At 30.1% G+C, this 16,371-nt stretch overlaps 1 long non-coding RNA gene across 1 annotated transcript; it reads right to left on the reverse strand.

Moving 5' to 3' along the window:
• Positions 1–1,791: 1,791 nt before the first annotated feature.
• LOC135565420 (uncharacterized) lies at positions 1,792–8,814 on the reverse strand. The gene is made up of 2 exons (XR_010461619.1): positions 8,445–8,814; positions 1,792–3,114 (listed from the first exon to the last, which is right to left on the reverse strand). It is a non-coding gene; the product is annotated as an uncharacterized LOC135565420 (long non-coding RNA).
• Positions 8,815–16,371: the final 7,557 nt, after the last annotated feature.

The raw sequence follows: 16,371 nt of genomic DNA on the forward strand, positions 1-16,371 counted from the left end.
CCCATTAATATCTATATCAGTATAGTAGAATAGACCTAGTTACAACCCATTAATATCTATATCAGTATAGTAGAATAGACCTAGTTACAACCCATTAATATATGTATCAGTAGAATAGACCTAGTTACAACCCATTAATATCTATATCAGTATAGTAGAATAGACCTAGTTACAACCCATTAATATACACATCAGTATAGTAGAATAGACCTAGTTACAACCCATTAATATCTATATCAGTAGAATAGACCTAGTTACAACCCATTAATATACACATCAGTATAGTAGAATAGACCTAGTAACAACCCATTAATATCTATATCAGTATAGTAGAATAGACCTAGTTACAACCCATTAATATCTATATCAGTAGAATAGACCTAGTTACAACCCATTAATATATATATCAGTAGAATAGACCTAGTTACAACCCATTAATATCTATATCAGTAGAATAGACCTAGTTACAACCCATTAATATCTATATCAGTAGAATAGACCTAGACCTAGTTACAACCCATTAATATCTATATCAGTAGAATAGACCTAGTTACAACCCATTAATATCTATATCAGTAGAAAATACCTAGTTACAACCCATTAATATCTATATCAGTATAGTAGAATAGATCTAGTTACAACCCATTAATATCTATATCAGTAGAATAGACCTAGTTACAACCCATTAATATATATATCAGTAGAATAGACCTAGTTACAACCCATTAATATCTATATCAGTAGAATAGACCTAGTTACAACCCATCAATATCTATATCAGTAGAATAGACCTAGTTACAACCCATTAATATCTATATCAGTAGAATAGACCTAGTTACAACCCATCAATATCTATATCAGTATAGTAGAATAGACCTAGTTACAACCCATTAATATCTATATCAGTAGAATAGACCTAGTTACAACCCATTAATATCTATGTCAGTAGAATAGACCTAGTTACAACCCATTAATATCTATATCAGTAGAATAGACCTAGTTACAACCCATCAATATCTATATCAGTAGAATAGACCTAGTTACAACCCATTAATATCTATATCAGTAGAATAGACCTAGTTACAACCCATTAATATCTATATCAGTAGAGTAGAATAGACCTAGTTACAACCCATTAATATCTATATCAGTATAGTAGAATAGACCTAGTTACAACCCATTAATATCTATATCAGTATAGTAGAATAGACCTAGTTACAACCCATTAATATCTGTATCAGTAGAATAGACCTAGTTACAACCCATTAATATCTATATCAGTATAGTAGAATAGAACTAGTTACAACCCATTAATATACACATCAGTATAGTAGAATAGACCTAGTTACAACCCATTAATATCTATATCAGTAGAATAGACCTAGTTACAACCCATTAATATACTAGTTACATCAGTATAGTAGAATAGACCTAGTAACAACCCATTAATATCTATATCAGTATAGTAGAATAGACCTAGTTACAACCCATTAATATCTATATCAGTAGAATAGACCTAGTTACAACCCATTAATATATATATCAGTAGAATAGACCTAGTTACAACCCATTAATATCTATATCAGTAGAATAGACCTAGTTTACAACCCATTAATATCTATATCAGTAGAATAGACCTAGTTACAACCCATTAATATCTATATCAGTAGAATAGACCTAGTTACAACCCATTAATATCTATATCAGTAGAAAAGACCTAGTTACAACCCATTAATATCTATATCAGTATAGTAGAATAGACCTAGTTACAACCCATTAATATCTATATCAGTAGAATAGACCTAGTTACAACCCATTAATATATATATATCAGTAGAATAGACCTAGTTACAACCCATTAATATCTATATCAGTAGAATAGACCTAGTTACAACCCATCAATATCTATATCAGTAGAATAGACCTAGTTACAACCCATTAATATCTATATCAGTAGAATAGACCTAGTTACAACCCATCAATATCTATATCAGTATAGTAGAATAGACCTAGTTACAACCCATTAATATCTATATCAGTAGAATAGACCTAGTTACAACCCATTAATATCTATGTCAGTAGAATAGACCTAGTTACAACCCATTAATATCTATATCAGTAGAATAGACCTAGTTACAACCCATCAATATCTATATCAGTAGAATAGACCTAGTTACAACCCATTAATATCTATATCAGTAGAATAGACCTAGTTACAACCCATTAATATCTATATCAGTAGAATAGACCTAGTTACAACCCATCAATATCTATATCAGTAGAATAGACCTAGTTACAACCCATTAATATCTATATCAGTAGAATAGACCTAGTTACAACCCATCAATATCTATATCAGTATAGTAGAATAGACCTAGTTACAACCCATTAATATCTATATCAGTAGAATAGACCTAGTTACAACCCATTAATATCTATGTCAGTAGAATAGACCTAGTTACAACCCATTAATATCTATATCAGTAGAATAGACCTAGTTACAACCCATCAATATCTATATCAGTAGAATAGACCTAGTTACAACCCATTAATATCTATATCAGTAGAATAGACCTAGTTACAAACCATTAATATCTATATCAGTAGAATAGACCTAGTTACAACCCATTAATATCTATATCAGTAGAATAGACCTAGTTACAACCCATTAATATCTATATCAGTAGAATAGACCTAGTTACAACCCATTAATATCTACATCAGTAGAATAGACCTAGTTACAACCCATCAATATCTATATCAGTATAGTAGAATAGACCTAGTTACAACCCATTAATATCTATATCAGTAGAATAGACCTAGTTACAACCCATTAATATCTATGTCAGTAGAATAGACCTAGTTACAACCCATTAATATCTATATCAGTAGAATAGACCTAGTTACAACCCATCAATATCTATATCAGTAGAATAGACCTAGTTACAACCCATTAATATCTATATCAGTAGAATAGACCTAGTTACAACCCATTAATATCTATATCAGTAGAGTAGAATAGACCTAGTTACAACCCATTAATATCTATATCAGTATAGTAGAATAGACCTAGTTACAACCCATTAATATCTATATCAGTATAGTAGAATAGACCTAGTTACAACCCATTAATATATGTATCAGTAGAATAGACCTAGTTACAACCCATTAATATCTATATCAGTATAGTAGAATAGAACTAGTTACAACCCATTAATATACACATCAGTATAGTAGAATAGACCTAGTTACAACCCATTAATATCTATATCAGTAGAATAGACCTAGTTACAACCCATTAATATACACATCAGTATAGTAGAATAGACCTAGTAACAACCCATTAATATCTATATCAGTATAGTAGAATAGACCTAGTTACAACCCATTAATATCTATATCAGTAGAATAGACCTAGTTACAACCCATTAATATATATATCAGTAGAATAGACCTAGTTACAACCCATTAATATCTATATCAGTAGAATAGACCTAGTTTACAACCCATTAATATCTATATCAGTAGAATAGACCTAGTTACAACCCATTAATATCTATATCAGTAGAATAGACCTAGTTACAACCCATTAATATCTATATCAGTAGAAAATACCTAGTTACAACCCATTAATATCTATATCAGTATAGTAGAATAGACCTAGTTACAACCCATTAATATCTATATCAGTAGAATAGACCTAGTTACAACCCATTAATATATATATCAGTAGAATAGACCTAGTTACAACCCATTAATATCTATATCAGTAGAATAGACCTAGTTACAACCCATCAATATCTATATCAGTAGAATAGACCTAGTTACAACCCATTAATATCTATATCAGTAGAATAGACCTAGTTACAACCCATCAATATCTATATCAGTATAGTAGAATAGACCTAGTTACAACCCATTAATATCTATATCAGTAGAATAGACCTAGTTACAACCCATTAATATCTATGTCAGTAGAATAGACCTAGTTACAACCCATTAATATCTATATCAGTAGAATAGACCTAGTTACAACCCATCAATATCTATATCAGTAGAATAGACCTAGTTACAACCCATTAATATCTATATCAGTAGAATAGACCTAGTTACAACCCATTAATATCTATATCAGTAGAATAGACCTAGTTACAACCCATCAATATCTATATCAGTAGAATAGACCTAGTTACAACCCATTAATATCTATATCAGTAGAATAGACCTAGTTACAACCCATCAATATCTATATCAGTATAGTAGAATAGACCTAGTTACAACCCATTAATATCTATATCAGTAGAATAGACCTAGTTACAACCCATTAATATCTATGTCAGTAGAATAGACCTAGTTACAACCCATTAATATCTATATCAGTAGAATAGACCTAGTTACAACCCATCAATATCTATATCAGTAGAATAGACCTAGTTACAACCCATTAATATCTATATCAGTAGAATAGACCTAGTTACAACCCATTAATATCTATATCAGTAGAATAGACCTAGTTACAACCCATTAATATCTATATCAGTAGAATAGACCTAGTTACAACCCATTAATATCTATATCAGTAGAATAGACCTAGTTACAACCCATCAATATCTATATCAGTATAGTAGAATAGACCTAGTTACAACCCATTAATATCTATATCAGTAGAATAGACCTAGTTACAACCCATCAATATCTATATCAGTAGAATAGACCTAGTTACAACCCATTAATATCTATATCAGTAGAATAGACCTAGTTACAACCCATCAATATCTATATCAGTATAGTAGAATAGACCTAGTTACAACCCATTAATATCTATATCAGTAGAGTAGAATAGACCTAGTTACAACCCATTAATATCTATATCAGTAGAGTAGAATAGACCTAGTTACAACCCATTAATATCTATATCAGTATAGTAGAATAGACCTAGTTACAACCCATTAATATCTATATCAGTATAGTAGAATAGACCTAGTTACAACCCATTAATATACACATCAGTATAGTAGAATAGACCTAGTTACAACCCATTAATATCTATATCAGTATAGTAGAATAGACCTAGTTACAACCCATTAATATACACATCAGTATAGTAGAATAGACCTAGTTACAACCCATTAATATCTATATCAGTAGAATAGACCTAGTTACAACCCATTAATATACACATCAGTATAGTAGAATAGACCTAGTAACAACCCATTAATATCTATATCAGTATAGTAGAATAGACCTAGTTTACAACCCATTAATATCTATATCAGTAGAATAGACCTAGTTACAACCCATTAATATATATATCAGTAGAATAGACCTAGTTACAACCCATTAATATCTATATCAGTAGAATAGACCTAGTTACAACCCATTAATATCTATATCAGTAGAATAGACCTAGTTACAACCCATTAATATCTATATCAGTAGAATAGACCTAGTTACAACACATCAATATCTATATCAGTATAGTAGAATAGACCTAGTTACAACCCATTAATATCTATATCAGTAGAATAGACCTAGTTACAACCCATTAATATCTATGTCAGTAGAATAGACCTAGTTACAACCCATTAATATCTATATCAGTAGAATAGACCTAGTTACAACCCATCAATATCTATATCAGTAGAATAGACCTAGTTACAACCCATTAATATCTATATCAGTAGAATAGACCTAGTTACAACCCATTAATATCTATATCAGTAGAATAGACCTAGTTACAACCCATTAATATCTATATCAGTAGAATAGACCTAGTTACAACCCATTAATATCTATATCAATAGAAAAGACCTAGTTACAACCCATTAATATCTATATCAGTATAGTAGAATAGACCTAGTTACAACCCATTAATATCTATATCAGTAGAATAGACCTAGTTACAACCCATCAATATCTATATCAGTAGAATAGACCTAGTTACAACCCATTAATATCTATATCAGTAGAATAGACCTAGTTACAACCCATTAATATCTATATCAGTAGAATAGACCTAGTTACAACCCATCAATATCTATATCAGTAGAATAGACCTAGTTACAACCCATTAATATCTATATCAGTAGAATAGACCTAGTTACAACCCATCAATATCTATATCAGTATAGTAGAATAGACCTAGTTACAACCCATTAATATCTATATCAGTAGAATAGACCTAGTTACAACCCATTAATATCTATATCAGTAGAATAGACCTAGTTACAACCCATTAATATCTATATCAGTAGAATAGACCTAGTTACAACCCATCAATATCTATATCAGTAGAATAGACCTAGTTACAACCCATTAATATCTATATCAGTAGAATAGACCTAGTTACAACCCATTAATATCTATATCAGTATAGTAGAATAGACCTAGTTACAACCCATTAATATCTATATCAGTATAGTAGAATAGACCTAGTTACAACCCATTAATATCTATATCAGTAGAATAGACCTAGTTACAACCCATTAATATCTATATCAGTAGAAAATACCTAGTTACAACCCATTAATATCTATATCAGTATAGTAGAATAGACCTAGTTACAACCCATTAATATCTATATCAGTAGAATAGACCTAGTTACAACCCATTACAACCCATCAATATCTATATCAGTAGAATAGACCTAGTTACAACCCATTAATATCTATATCAGTAGAATAGACCTAGTTACAACCCATCAATATCTATATCAGTAGAATAGACCTAGTTACAACCCATTAATATCTATATCAGTAGAATAGACCTAGTTACAACCCATCAATATCTATATCAGTATAGTAGAATAGACCTAGTTACAACCCATTAATATCTATATCAGTAGAATAGACCTAGTTACAACCCATTAATATCTATATCAGTAGAATAGACCTAGTTACAACCCATTAATATCTATATCAGTAGAATAGACCTAGTTACAACCCATCAATATCTATATCAGTAGAATAGATCTAGTTACAACCCATTAATATCTATATCAGTAGAATAGACCTAGTTACAACCCATTAATATCTATATCAGTAGAATAGACCTAGTTACAACCCATCAATATCTATATCAGTAGAATAGACCTAGTTACAACCCATTAATATCTATATCAGTAGAATAGACCTAGTTACAACCCATCAATATCTATATCAGTATAGTAGAATAGACCTAGTTACAACCCATTAATATCTATATCAGTAGAATAGACCTAGTTACAACCCATTAATATCTATATCAGTAGAGTAGAATAGACCTAGTTACAACCCATTAATATCTATATCAGTAGAATAGACCTAGTTACAACCCATCAATATCTATATCAGTAGAATAGACCTAGTTACAACCCATTAATATCTATATCAGTAGAATAGACCTAGTTACAACCCATTAATATCTATATCAGTAGAATAGACCTAGTTACAACCCATTAATATCTATATCAGTAGAATAGACCTAGTTACAACCCATTAATATCTATATCAGTAGAAAAGACCTAGTTACAACCCATTAATATATATATCAGTAGAATAGACCTAGTTACAACCCATCAATATCTATATCAGTATAGTAGAATAGACCTAGTTACAACCCATTAATATCTATATCAGTAGAATAGACCTAGTTACAACCCATTAATATCTATATCAGTAGAATAGACCTAGTTACAACCCATTAATATCTATATCAGTAGAATAGACCTAGTTACAACCCATTAATATATATATCAGTAGAATAGACCTAGTTACAACCCATTAATATATATATCAGTAGAATAGACCTAGTTATAACTCATTAATATATATATCAGTAGTAGAATAGACCTAGTTACAACCCATTAATATCTATATCAGTATAGTAGAATAGACCTAGTTACAACCCATTAATATCTATATCAGTATAGTAGAATAGACCTAGTTACAACCCATTAATATACCCATTAATATATCAGTAGAATAGACCTAGTTACAACCCATTAATATCTATATCATCTATCAGTAGAATAGACCTAGTTACAACCCATTAATATATACATATCAGTATAGTAGAATAGACCTAGTTACAACCCATTAATATCTATATCAGTAGAATAGACCTAGTTATAACTCATTAATATATACATCAGTATAGTAGAATAGACCTAGTTACAACCCATTAATATCTATATCAGTATAGTAGAATAGACCTAGTTACAACCCATTAATATCTATATCAGTAGAATAGAATAGACCTAGTTACAACCCATTAATATCTATATCAGTAGAATAGACCTAGTTACAACCCATTAATATCTATATCAGTAGAATAGACCTAGTTACAACCCATTAATATCTATATCAGTAGAATAGTAGAATAGACCTAGTTACAACCCATTAATATCTATATCAGTAGAATAGACCTAGTTACAACCCATCAATATCTATATCAGTAGAAAAGACCTAGTTACAACCCATTAATATATATATCAGTATAGTAGAATAGACCTAGTTACAACCCATCAATATCTATATCAGTAGAATAGACCTAGTTACAACCCATTAATATATATATCAGTAGAATAGACCTAGTTACAACCCATTAATATCTATATCAGTAGAATAGACCTAGTTACAACCCATCAATATCTATATCAGTAGAATAGACCTAGTTACAACCCATTAATATATATATCAGTAGAATAGACCTAGTTACAACCCATCAATATCTATATCAGTATAGTAGAATAGACCTAGTTACAACCCATTAATATCTATATCAGTAGAATAGACCTAGTTACAACCCATTAATATCTATATCAGTAGAATAGACCTAGTTACAACCCATTAATATCTATATCAGTAGAATAGACCTAGTTACAACCCATTAATATCTATATCAGTAGAATAGACCTAGTTACAACCCATTAATATCTATATCAGTAGAATAGACCTAGTTACAACCCATTAATATCTATATCAGTAGAATAGACCTAGTTACAACCCATCAATATCTATATCAGTAGAATAGACCTAGTTACAACCCATTAATATCTATATCAGTAGAATAGACCTAGTTACAACCCATCAATATCTATATCAGTATAGTAGAATAGACCTAGTTACAACCCATTAATATCTATATCAGTAGAATAGACCTAGTTACAACCCATTAATATCTATGTCAGTAGAATAGACCTAGTTACAACCCATTAATATCTATATCAGTAGAATAGACCTAGTTACAACCCATCAATATCTATATCAGTAGAATAGACCTAGTTACAACCCATTAATATCTATATCAGTAGAATAGACCTAGTTACAACCCATTAATATCTATATCAGTAGAATAGACCTAGTTACAACCCATTAATATCTATATCAGTAGAATAGACCTAGTTACAACCCATTAATATCTATATCAGTAGAATAGACCTAGTTACAACCCATCAATATCTATATCAGTATAGTAGAATAGACCTAGTTACAACCCATTAATATCTATATCAGTAGAATAGACCTAGTTACAACCCATCAATATCTATATCAGTAGAATAGACCTAGTTACAACCCATTAATATCTATATCAGTAGAATAGACCTAGTTACAACCCATCAATATCTATATCAGTATAGTAGAATAGACCTAGTTACAACCCATTAATATCTATATCAGTAGAGTAGAATAGACCTAGTTACAACCCATTAATATCTATATCAGTAGAGTAGAATAGACCTAGTTACAACCCATTAATATCTATATCAGTATAGTAGAATAGACCTAGTTACAACCCATTAATATCTATATCAGTATAGTAGAATAGACCTAGTTACAACCCATTAATATACACATCAGTATAGTAGAATAGACCTAGTTACAACCCATTAATATCTATATCAGTATAGTAGAATAGACCTAGTTACAACCCATTAATATACACATCAGTATAGTAGAATAGACCTAGTTACAACCCATTAATATCTATATCAGTATAGTAGAATAGACCTAGTTACAACCCATTAATATACACATCAGTATAGTAGAATAGACCTAGTTACAACCCATCAATATCTATATCAGTATAGTAGAATAGACCTAGTTACAACCCATTAATATCTATATCAGTAGAATAGACCTAGTTACAACCCATCAATATCTATATCAGTAGAATAGACCTAGTTACAACCCATTAATATCTATATCAGTAGAATAGACCTAGTTACAACCCATTAATATCTATATCAGTAGAATAGACCTAGTTACAACCCATTAATATCTATATCAGTAGAATAGACCTAGTTACAACCCATCAATATCTATATCAGTATAGTAGAATAGACCTAGTTACAACCCATTAATATCTATATCAGTAGAATAGACCTAGTTACAACCCATTAATATCTATATCAGTAGAATAGACCTAGTTACAACCCATTAATATCTATATCAGTAGAATAGACCTAGTTACAACCCATCAATATCTATATCAGTAGAATAGACCTAGTTACAACCCATTAATATCTATATCAGTAGAATAGACCTAGTTACAACCCATTAATATCTATATCAGTAGAATAGACCTAGTTACAACCCATTAATATCTATATCAGTAGAATAGACCTAGTTACAACCCATTAATATCTATATCAGTAGAATAGACCTAGTTACAACCCATTAATATCTATATCAGTATAGTAGAATAGACCTAGTTACAACCCATTAATATCTATATCAGTAGAATAGACCTAGTTACAACCCATCAATATCTATATCAGTAGAATAGACCTAGTTACAACCCATTAATATCTATATCAGTAGAATAGACCTAGTTACAACCCATTAATATCTATATCAGTAGAATAGACCTAGTTACAACCCATCAATATCTATATCAGTAGAATAGACCTAGTTACAACCCATTAATATCTATATCAGTAGAATAGACCTAGTTACAACCCATCAATATCTATATCAGTATAGTAGAATAGACCTAGTTACAACCCATTAATATCTATATCAGTAGAATAGACCTAGTTACAACCCATTAATATCTATGTCAGTAGAATAGAGACCTAGTTACAACCCATTAATATCTATATCAGTAGAATAGACCTAGTTACAACCCATCAATATCTATATCAGTAGAATAGACCTAGTTACAACCCATTAATATCTATATCAGTAGAATAGACCTAGTTACAACCCATTAATATACACATCAGTATAGTAGAATAGACCTAGTAACAACCCATTAATATCTATATCAGTATAGTAGAATAGACCTAGTTACAACCCATTAATATCTATATCAGTAGAATAGACCTAGTTACAACCCATTAATATCTATATCAGTAGAATAGACCTAGTTACAACCCATTAATATCTATATCAGTAGAATAGACCTAGTTTACAACCCATTAATATCTATATCAGTAGAATAGACCTAGTTACAACCCATTAATATCTATATCAGTAGAATAGACCTAGTTACAACCCATTAATATCTATATCAGTATAGTAGAATAGACCTAGTTACAACCCATTAATATCTATATCAGTATAGTAGAATAGACCTAGTTACAACCCATTAATATCTATATCAGTAGAATAGACCTAGTTACAACCCATTAATATATATATCAGTAGAATAGACCTAGTTACAACCCATTAATATCTATATCAGTAGAATAGACCTAGTTACAACCCATCAATATCTATATCAGTAGAATAGACCTAGTTACAACCCATTAATATCTATATCAGTAGAATAGACCTAGTTACAACCCATCAATATCTATATCAGTATAGTAGAATAGACCTAGTTACAACCCATTAATATCTATATCAGTAGAATAGACCTAGTTACAACCCATTAATATCTATATCAGTAGAATAGACCTAGTTACAACCCATTAATATCTATATCAGTAGAATAGACCTAGTTACAACCCATCAATATCTATATATCAGTAGAATAGACCTAGTTACAACCCATTAATATCTATATCAGTAGAATAGACCTAGTTACAACCCATTAATATCTATATCAGTAGAATAGACCTAGTTACAACCCATCAATATCTATATCAGTAGAATAGACCTAGTTACAACCCATTAATATCTATATCAGTAGAATAGACCTAGTTACAACCCATCAATATCTATATCAGTATAGTAGAATAGACCTAGTTACAACCCATTAATATCTATATCAGTAGAATAGACCTAGTTACAACCCATTAATATCTATATCAGTAGAATAGACCTAGTTACAACCCATTAATATCTATATCAGTAGAATAGACCTAGTTACAACCCATCAATATCTATATCAGTAGAATAGACCTAGTTACAACCCATTAATATCTATATCAGTAGAATAGACCTAGTTACAACCCATTAATATCTATATCAGTAGAATAGACCTAGTTACAACCCATTAATATCTATATCAGTAGAATAGACCTAGTTACAACCCATTAATATCTATATCAGTAGAATAGACCTAGTTACAACCCATTCAATATCTATATCAGTATAGTAGAATAGACCTAGTTACAACCCATTAATATCTATATCAGTAGAATAGACCTAGTTACAACCCATCAATATCTATATCAGTAGAATAGACCTAGTTACAACCCATTAATATCTATATCAGTAGAATAGACCTAGTTACAACCCATCAATATCTATATCAGTATAGTAGAATAGACCTAGTTACAACCCATTAATATCTATATCAGTAGAGTAGAATAGACCTAGTTACAACCCATTAATATCTATATCAGTAGAGTAGAATAGACCTAGTTACAACCCATTAATATCTATATCAGTATAGTAGAATAGACCTAGTTACAACCCATTAATATCTATATCAGTATAGTAGAATAGACCTAGTTACAACCCATTAATATACACATCAGTATAGTAGAATAGACCTAGTTACAACCCATTAATATCTATATCAGTATAGTAGAATAGACCTAGTTACAACCCAGTTTAATATATCTATATCAGTATAGTAGAATAGACCTAGTTACAACCCATTAATATCTATATCAGTAGAATAGACCTAGTTACAACCCATTAATATACACATCAGTATAGTAGAATAGACCTAGTTACAACCCATTAATATCTATATCAGTATAGTAGAATAGACCTAGTTTACAACCCATTAATATCTATATCAGTATAGTAGAATAGACCTAGTTACAACCCATTAATATATATATCAGTAGAATAGACCTAGTTACAACCCATTAATATCTATATCAGTAGAATAGACCTAGTTACAACCCATTAATATCTATATCAGTAGAATAGACCTAGTTACAACCCATTAATATCTATATCAGTAGAATAGACCTAGTTACAACACATCAATATCTATATCAGTAGAATAGACCTAGTTACAACCCATTAATATCTATATCAGTAGAATAGACCTAGTTACAACCCATTAATATCTATATCAGTAGAATAGACCTAGTTACAACCCATTAATATCTATATCAGTAGAATAGACCTAGTTACAACCCATCAATATCTATATCAGTAGAATAGACCTAGTTACAACCCATTAATATCTATATCAGTAGAATAGACCTAGTTACAACCCATTAATATCTATATCAGTAGAATAGACCTAGTTACAACCCATTAATATCTATATCAGTAGAATAGACCTAGTTACAACCCATTAATATCTATATCAATAGAATAGACCTAGTTACAACCCATTAATATCTATATCAGTCAGTAGAATAGACCTAGTTACAACCCATTAATATCTATATCAGTAGAATAGACCTAGTTACAACCCATCAATATCTATATCAGTAGAATAGACCTAGTTACAACCCATTAATATCTATATCAGTAGAATAGACCTAGTTACAACCCATTAATATCTATATCAGTAGAATAGACCTAGTTACAACCCATCAATATCTATATCAGTAGAATAGACCTAGTTACAACCCATTAATATCTATATCAGTAGAATAGACCTAGTTACAACCCATCAATATCTATATCAGTATAGTAGAATAGACCTAGTTACAACCCATTAATATCTATATCAGTAGAATAGACCTAGTTACAACCCATTAATATCTATATCAGTAGAATAGACCTAGTTACAACCCATTAATATCTATATCAGTAGAATAGACCTAGTTACAACCCATCAATATCTATATCAGTAGAATAGACCTAGTTACAACCCATTAATATCTATATCAGTAGAATAGACCTAGTTACAACCCATTAATATCTATATCAGTAGAATAGACCTAGTTACAACCCATTAATATCTATATCAGTAGAATAGACCTAGTTACAACCCATTAATATCTATATCAGTAGAATAGACCTAGTTACAACCCATCAATATCTATATCAGTATAGTAGAATAGACCTAGTTACAACCCATTAATATCTATATCAGTAGAATAGACCTAGTTACAACCCATCAATATCTATATCAGTAGAATAGACCTAGTTACAACCCATTAATATCTATATCAGTAGAATAGACCTAGTTACAACCCATCAATATCTATATCAGTATAGTAGAATAGACCTAGTTACAACCCATTAATATCTATATCAGTAGAGTAGAATAGACCTAGTTACAACCCATTAATATCTATATCAGTAGAGTAGAATAGACCTAGTTACAACCCATTAATATCTATATCAGTATAGTAGAATAGACCTAGTTACAACCCATTAATATCTATATCAGTATAGTAGAATAGACCTAGTTACAACCCATTAATATACACATCAGTATAGTAGAATAGACCTAGTTACAACCCATTAATATCTATATCAGTATAGTAGAATAGACCTAGTTACAACCCATTAATATCACATCAGTATAGTAGAATAGACCTAGTTACAACCCATTAATATCTATATCAGTAGAATAGACCTAGTTACAACCCATTAATATACACATCAGTATAGTAGAATAGACCTAGTTACAACCCATTAATATCTATATCAGTATAGTAGAATAGACCTAGTTTACAACCCATTAATATCTATATCAGTAGAATAGACCTAGTTACAACCCATTAATATATATATCAGTAGAATAGACCTAGTTACAACCCATTAATATCTATATCAGTAGAATAGACCTAGTTACAACCCATTAATATCTATATCAGTAGAATAGACCTAGTTACAACCCATTAATATCTATATCAGTAGAATAGACCTAGTTACAACCCATTAATATCTATATCAATAGAAAAGACCTAGTTACAACCCATTAATATCTATATCAGTATAGTAGAATAGACCTAGTTACAACCCATTAATATCTATATCAGTAGAATAGACCTAGTTACAACCCATTAATATATATATCAGTAGAATAGACCTAGTTACAACCCATTAATATCTATATCAGTAGAATAGACCTAGTTACAACCCATTAATATCTATATCAGTAGAATAGACCTAGTTACAACCCATTAATATCTATATCAGTAGAATAGACCTAGTTACAACCCATTAATATCTATATCAGTAGAATAGACCTAGTTACAACCCATCAATATATATATATCAGTATAGTAGAATTGACCTAGTAACAACCCATTAATATCTATATCAGTAGAATAGACCTAGTTACAACCCATTAATATCTATATCAGTAGAATAGACCTAGTTACAACCCATTAATATCTATATCAGTAGAATAGACCTAGTTACAACCCATCAATATCTATATCAGTATAGTAGAATAGACCTAGTTACAACCCATTAATATCTATATCAGTAGAGTAGAATAGACCTAGTTACAACCCATTAATATCTATATCAGTAGAGTAGAATAGACCTAGTTACAACCCATTAATATCTATATCAGTATAGTAGAATAGACCTAGTTACAACCCATTAATATCTATATCAGTATAGTAGAATAGACCTAGTTACAACCCATTAATATACACATCAGTATAGTAGAATAGACCTAGTTACAACCCATTAATATCTATATCAGTATAGTAGAATAGACCTAGTTACAACCCATTAATATACACATCAGTATAGTAGAATAGACCTAGTTACAACCCATTAATATCTATATCAGTAGAATAGACCTAGTTACAACCCATTAATATACACATCAGTATAGTAGAATAGACCTAGTAACAACCCATTAATATCTATATCAGTATAGTAGAATAGACCTAGTTTACAACCCATTAATATCTATATCAGTAGAATAGACCTAGTTACAACCCATTAATATATATATCAGTAGAATAGACCTAGTTACAACCCATTAATATCTATATCAGTAGAATAGACCTAGTTACAACCCATTAATATCTATATCAGTAGAATAGACCTAGTTACA

This window comes from Oncorhynchus nerka, linkage group LG27 (assembly GCF_034236695.1).
Source record: "Oncorhynchus nerka isolate Pitt River linkage group LG27, Oner_Uvic_2.0, whole genome shotgun sequence".
Taxonomy (NCBI): Eukaryota; Metazoa; Chordata; class Actinopteri; order Salmoniformes; family Salmonidae; genus Oncorhynchus; species Oncorhynchus nerka.